Source organism: Chrysochloris asiatica, unplaced genomic scaffold, assembly GCF_000296735.1.
Source record: "Chrysochloris asiatica unplaced genomic scaffold, ChrAsi1.0 scaffold00039, whole genome shotgun sequence".
Taxonomy (NCBI): domain Eukaryota; kingdom Metazoa; phylum Chordata; class Mammalia; order Afrosoricida; family Chrysochloridae; genus Chrysochloris; species Chrysochloris asiatica.
In genome coordinates, this window is record NW_006408557.1 from 2962289 (window position 1) to 2969898 (window position 7610).

The following is a 7610-nucleotide window of genomic DNA, read 5'->3' on the forward strand; positions in this document are numbered from 1 at the left end:
AACGAGATGGATTGGCCAGGTGGCATCATTGATGGACTGAATTGTGGCAGCGATAGTGAGGTTGGCTCAGGATCGGACATTGTTTCGTTCTGCTGTGCATGGAGTTGCTATGAGTCGGTTCCGACTCAATGGCACCTGACAACAACAACATTTCTTACATTTGCTATAGCATCTCTATGCTGGAAAGCAACTTTCAGAGTTTCTTTTGACATCCATGTGTGCGTTTTCCATTTTTCGTGTCTTCTTAATGGCCTTTTACTTTCTTCCTGTATGATGTTCTTAGTATCATTCCACAACTCTACTGGTGCTCAGTTTTTCGTGTTTAATTCTAATGCATCAAATCTGTTCTTGAGATGATATCTAAATTCAGGTGGGATATGTTCATAGACATATTTTGGCTCTCATGGACTTATTTTAATTTTCTTCTGCTTAAGCCTGAACTTACATATGTGCAATTGATGATCATTTCCACAGTCTGCCCCTGGCCTTGTTTTGGTTGATGATATGGAGCTTTTCCACTGTCTCTTTCCACAGATGTAGTAAATTTGATTTCTGTGTATTCTATCTGGTAAGGTCCAAGTGTACAGTCATCTTTTATGCTGTTTCAGAAAGGTGTTTGCAATAAGGAAGTCATTGATCTTGCCAAATTCTATCATGCTATCTTCTGCATAGTTTCTATAGATTCACCAAGGCCATGTTTTCCAATGACTGATCCTTCCTTTTTGTTTCCAATGTTTGTGTTCAAATCACCAGTAATTATCAACACATCTTCATTGCATGTTTGATCAGTTTCAGACTGATGAAGACAGAAGACTTCTTCAATTTAATCATCACAGGCTTTAGTGTTTGGTGTATAAATTTGAACAATAGTGATATTAATTGGTCTTCTTTGTAGGAGTATAGACATCATCCTACCACAGACAACATAGTACTTCAAGATAGATCTAGATCTGTCCTTGTTGATGATAAATATAAAACTATTCCTCTTCAATTTATCATTCCAGTCATAGTAAACCATGTGATTGTCAGATTCAAAATGGCCAATTCCAATTCATTTCAACTTAATAGTGCTAGGATATCAATGTTTCAAGGAACACTGGTAGCATAGTGGTTACAAATTGGGCTGCGAACCGCAAGGTCAGCAGTTTGAAACTACCAGCTGCTCTGTGGGAGAAAGATGAGGCTTTCTGCTCCCGTAAAGATTTACAGCCTCGGAAACCCTGTTCAGGGTCACTATAGGTCAGAATCGACTCGAGAGTACTTAAGAACAACAAAAACAACCATCAATGTTTTATTTTTTGACAATTTCCAGTTTTCCTAGATTCATATTTCGTACAGTCCATGTTCTGATTATTATTGGATGTTTACAACTGTTTCTCGTCATTTTGAGTTTTGCCCCATCAGCAAATGAAAGTTCTGGATGGCTTTACTCCATTCATGTCATCATGTTCAACTCTATTTTGAGGAGGCAACTCTTCCACAGGCATATTCTGAGTGCCTTTCAACCTGAGGGGCTCATCTTCTGACACTATATGTGACAATATTCTGGTTCTCTTCATCGTGTTTCAATATTCAATAATCTGACAGCGAGTGTACCACTGCTATTCATATGTTTTTAGTGACTAAATATTTGGAAGTTGTCCCTCTCTCCTTCTTCCTAATCTGTCTTTGTCTCAAGCTCAGCTGAAACCTATCCACCTACCAGTGACCCTGCTGGTATTTAGAATACCCATGGCATTGCTTCCAGAATCACAGCAACACGCAAGCTACCACAGTATGACAAAGTGACCAATGAGTGGTTGAGCTGAACATTAATAATTTATTTATGGCACTATTTGTATGCTTTCTATCTTCTTTTAATGCTTTCTGCTTTATTCAATGTTTTGCCCATGGAGTTCTTCAGTATTGTAGTTCAAGACTTGAATTTTTTCTTCATTTCTTTCAGCTTGAGAAATGCTAGTTGTTCTTCCCTTTTTTGTTTTCTAACTCCTGGTCTTTGCACATGTCAGCATAATACTTGACTGTTTTTCAGCTGCCTTTCATATTACTTTAAACAAAGAGGAAAATTTGTTGCCAAGGGTCTGAGCAATAATACCTCCCCATTGACACTAGACCCATCAGGAATACAATAGGCAAGAGCCTCCAGGGAAGCTGTTCAAAGAACTGGAGACCCAGAAGACCAAACTCTCTCTAATATTGACTTTATTTTGTTATCAAGTCTTTTAAGGGCAATTCATATTTTGGTCCTTAGTCCTTGTCTCCACTGCCAGAAACCCTTATTTCTGTTCTTTCAAGTCAGGATAATATATTCTCCTAACTTCACCAACCCCAGAAATTGGTGCACAGTGAGTATGATAGCCAGTTGACAAATGCAGAAAGCTTTCCATTTGCCTCACTTCATGTTACCCTGACCAAATTCTTTAAGACCATTATTGTTGTTGTTAAGTGCTGTGGAGTTGATTCCAACTCATAGACACTCTGTACAGGGTTTCCAAGGAGCAGCTGGTGGGTTTGAACTGCCAATCTTGTGGTTCTCAGTCCAGTACTTATCTACAGTACCACTCCAAGGAGTCCTTAAGACCAGTATTGGTATCATTATTATTTTACAAATATAGCCTTGGAGAGGGTTATTGCCAAACCATAATGAGGACTTGCCACCTGTCACTGTTGTCAATTACAGAGAAGGGGAGAGATCCAATTCAAGTTTTATTAACAGAAAGCCAGCAGTCTGGAGTAGAGGGAAAATAATCTTTCAAGACTGTCCTGTCCTTTATAAAGAGCAGGCACATTATATAGGGTAAATTACATTTGGATATATACTTAATCTATTTTAACATCAGGATAGCAGTCTGTAGAAAAAGAAACAATAAGGCAATAATTTTCATCAAATATTCTAACTTTTAGAGTCAAAGTCCCTTAGTTCTTGAGAAAACTATCTTAATGGCCTGGGTGGGCAGAAGCAAATTCTATTCTCCTTCTAGGACCATGAGGTCCTCTCAGCTAATTTTTAAACTAACTTCCTCATTTGCAGTGTCCTCATTTATTTAGCTAATTTAATACTGTAGGATAAGCACTGGACTGTGAACTACAAGGTCAGCAATTCAAACCCACCGTCTACTCCTTGGAAGCCCTGGTCAGGGTTGCTATAGGTTGGAATCAACTTGATGGCACTTAACAACAATAGCAAAGACTAATGTGACTCCATGTTCTTTAGATCAGTAGATCCATGCTATCAAGATGAATGACTTGTTCTAGATTCCATATCACATACGGTGCTAGTTTTCACCTCCAGGCGTCCCGACTCTACCTGTCTCTGTTTTTCAGTCCTGATTTACTGAGAACCTAGCTTTAATTTCTCCTGTTTCTTTTTCCAGATAGATTATCAATAGCCACAAAAACAGGCATTATTACATGAAAAGAAGAGTAAATAGCTGGGCTGAGAACATTTAGAAATAATTGGTTCTGGCCAGCAGGACCAATGGAAATGAAGAGAAGGTTCTATAATCCAGAATTTTGAAGATACAGGGATTGTCTGTCCCTTAAAGAAAACCCAGTACTACCCAGGAATGCTGCTACCAGCTTTTTACCAATGCTCATATGAAAGGACTGAACCTTCATACTTTGTGGGCACTGATACTGGGCTACAGTGTCTCTTCTAGTCAGGAATGCACTGCAGGAGGTTAGAGACTGAAGCCAACTGGCATTACCTAAGTAGTATTGAGAAGGCAAACACAGAAGTAAATGGTACTATTATAAATTCACAGTTCATAAAAATCAGGAGGCCAAATATAAAGAATGAAAATTACTTAAAGTTACTTAAAGATCAGCATGTTAGGAAGTTGGGATAGGAATTTAGGACCAATGTAATTGGAAAATACATTAAATAAATGAGATGAAGTGAAGACAAAAGAGATAATAGTGGCGCTGTATAAGCAAGTGCCAATAGCACATTTTACCAGATCTAAATTAGTGCGTAGGAATACACACATTAATAAACAAACAAAGAGTCAATGAGGCAACTTGATCTGTCTTCTTATCTCTTTGACAGGAGGACAAGCAATGAAGAGCTTAGATTTAACTTAAGTAATTCTGTAAGATTCTTTTTTTTCCTTCTCCAAGTAGAGAAGTTCATCGAAAATGGAATTCTTAGCTCCACTAAAATGTCCTTGCCTTCTACCACTTACCTTCACTACACAATTATCCTAGATCTTTTACTAAAGAATATTTTAGTCATCCTTTCTGAAAAGCTATTTTTCAAAATATATCTGAAGTAGAATGGAATTCGAGGGAAAATGGACTAAGTAGCCAAAAGCCACAGATGCTTAAGAAATCCTTCTTAGGCTTTTACTTGTTAAGAAGATATGTCAGAGAAAATAAACAAGATAAACAAATAATCTGAATAGTGTCTATATATGAGATGCAAAGGTTTTAAGCTTGAGAAACATTTGTAGCATACCTCCACATAATAAATCATTTATTCTGAAGGAAATGTAAATACATTCCTATGAAACCTAATAAAAGTCTAGAGGAAAAACCCAACATCTTTGTACAAATATATGTCATATTCTTATAATAATACACATAGGTATATAAGTATATTTGCTAAATATACATACGTTGTTGTTGTTAAATGTCATTGAGTTGGTTCAGACTCATAACTTGGACACATAGAGACATTATATAGAGTTTCCAAGGAGTAGCTGTTGAATTTGAACCACCAGCCTTGTAGTCAACAGTCCAGTGCTTACACTACAGCACCTCACCAGAACTCCAAATGCACTGAATTCATGTGAAGTCATGGATTGAGGGATATCATTGCTTATGTGAGAAAGATCTTGGCTAAAGCAGAAAATACCAGAAAGAAGTTTGTCTATGTTTTATTGACTATGCAAAGGCTTTTGATTTTGTGGACAAGCTACGGACAACATTGTGGAGAATGAGTATTCTAACCTTTACATAAACTAAGAGACAGTTATTCAAACAGAACCAAGGAACACCAAGTTGTTTTAAGTTAGGAAAGATGTGTATTTGCTTGCTGAAAGCTAAGAGGACATAAAATACTTATTGATAAAGATTAAAGACCACAGCCATAAGCATGGGTTGTACCTCGATGTAAAGACATCAAAAATCCTCCCCAATGAACCAATAATATTAAGATAAATGGAGAAAGACTGAAGTTGTCAAAAGCTTCATTTTGCTTGGATCAACTATCAACACTCATGGAAGCAACAGTTAAGAAATCAAACAACGTATTATATTAGGCAAATCTGCTGCACAAGACCTCTTAAAAGTGCTGAAGAGCAAAGATGTCAGTTTGAGTACTAAGGTATGCCTGACCCTAACCATGGTATTTTTAATAACCTCATATGAATGTGAAAATTGGACAATGAATAAAGAAGATCTTAGAAAAAATGATGCATTTGAATTATGGTATTTGAGAAGAATATTAAAAGTTCCATGGGCTGCCAAAAGACCAAACCAATCTGTGCTGGAAGAAGTATAGCCAGAGTGCTCCTTGGAAACCAGGATGGCAAAACTTCATCTCTCATACTTCAGACATAGTATCAGGAAGGACCAGTCTCTGGAGAAGGACACCATGCTTGGTAAACTGGAGGGTCATGGAAAGAGTAGGACCCCCAGTGAGATGGATTGACACAGTGACAGCAGCAATAGGCTCAGCTTAGCAATGATTGTGAGGCTGGCACAGAGCTGGGCAATGTTTTGTTCTGTTTTGCATAAGTTCACTTTGAGTACATACTGACTTAACAGAATGTAACAACAACAACAACAAGAGCAACAAAGTGGAATGAGAGATATCATTGCTAACATCAGATAAATCTTGGTTAAAAGTAGAGAATACCACAGAGATGTTTACCTGTGCTTTATTGACTATGCAAAGGCTTTTGACTGTGTGGACTATGACAAGGTAAAGTCACGTTGAGGAGAATGAGTATTCCAGAATTCTTAATTGTGCTCATGAGGAACTTGTGCATAGACCAAGAGGCTGTCATTTAACCAGAACAAAGGTACACTGAATGGCTTAAAATTAGGAAAGGTGTGTGCCAGGGTTGTAGTTTTTCACTTACTGATGAAGATGAAGACTACAGCCTTTGGTATGGGTTGCAACACAATGAAAACAAAACAAAAATCCTCACCACCTATAAATAGTATCATGATAAGTGAACAAAAGATTCAAGTTATCAAAGACTTCATTTTGTTTGAATCTACCACCAACACTCATTGAAGCAGCAATCAGGAAATCAAATTGCATTAGGCAAATCTGCTGCATGAGATCTCTTGAAAGTGTTCAAGAGCAAAGGTGTCAGTTTGAGGGCTAAAGGGCACATGGCCCAAGCCATAGTGTTTTCAATAACTTCATATGCATGTAAAAATTGGACAGTTAATAAGCAATACTGTAGGAGAATTGATGCATTTGAAATATGGTGTTACAGAAAAATATTTAAAGTACCATGGACATCTAGAAGAACAAACAAACCTGTGTTGGAAGAAGTAGATCAGAATGCTCCTTTTAAACCAGGATGGAGAGACTTCATTTCTCATACTTAGTATATATTGTTCCTGAAAAGGGATATCATTATAAATAAAGTGAAAAATCAGTGAAAAAAGAAAAACCCTCCCCTTCCCCCCAAAGAGATGGATTGGCACATTGGCAGCAGCAATGGGCTCAAGCTTAACAAATACTATGAGGATGGCATGGGACCTGGCAATGTTTTGTTCTGTTATGCATAAAGTCGCTATGAGTTGGAATTGACTCAACAGCACCTAACAATATATATACATACATATCATATATATATATATACATGCTGTATATGTTTATATAGGGGAGTGATGTGGCTTTGTAAGATAATAGCCACAGAAGGTCAGCAGAGATATATATATATATATATACATGCTGTATATGTTTATATAGGGGAGTGATGTGGCTTTGTAAGATAATAGCCACAGAAGGTCAGCAGAGGCTTTTTCTTCCCACAGAAAATTTCAAGCCTTAGAAACCTTATTCAGTCACTGTAAGTTGGAACCAACCAGACGACACTTTACATATATATACATGCTATTGTCGTTAAGTACCGTCCAGTCAGTTCTGACTCATAATGACCTTATATAGCTTCTAAGGCTTTAAATCTTTATAGAGCAAAAAGACTCATCTTTATCCTGTGGAACCGCTGGCAGTTTCAAACTACTGACCTTAAGATTAATAACCTGACTCGTAACCACTATGCTACCAGAACGCTCTTTATTCTCTCTCTCTCTCTCTCTCTCTATATATATATAAATTTTTTATATGAATCGAGTGAAGATTTACAAGGGGATTGAAATCATTACAATGAAATGAAGCATGATTTGTTTAATGTAAAACTGCTAATCTGCCCTTTCAAAAGACCAGCTTCTAGTCTTGTTTTTCATTCTATAGTTTTTCTGTTTTCTCTGGTAGTGTAGTGGTTACGAATCGGGCTGAGAACCAAGGTCAGCAGTTTGAAACTACCAGCTGTTCTGCTCAGGCGAAAGATGAGGCTTTCTGCTCCCATAAAGATTTACAGCCTCGGAAACCCTGTACAGGGTCGCTATGAGTCAGAACCGACTCT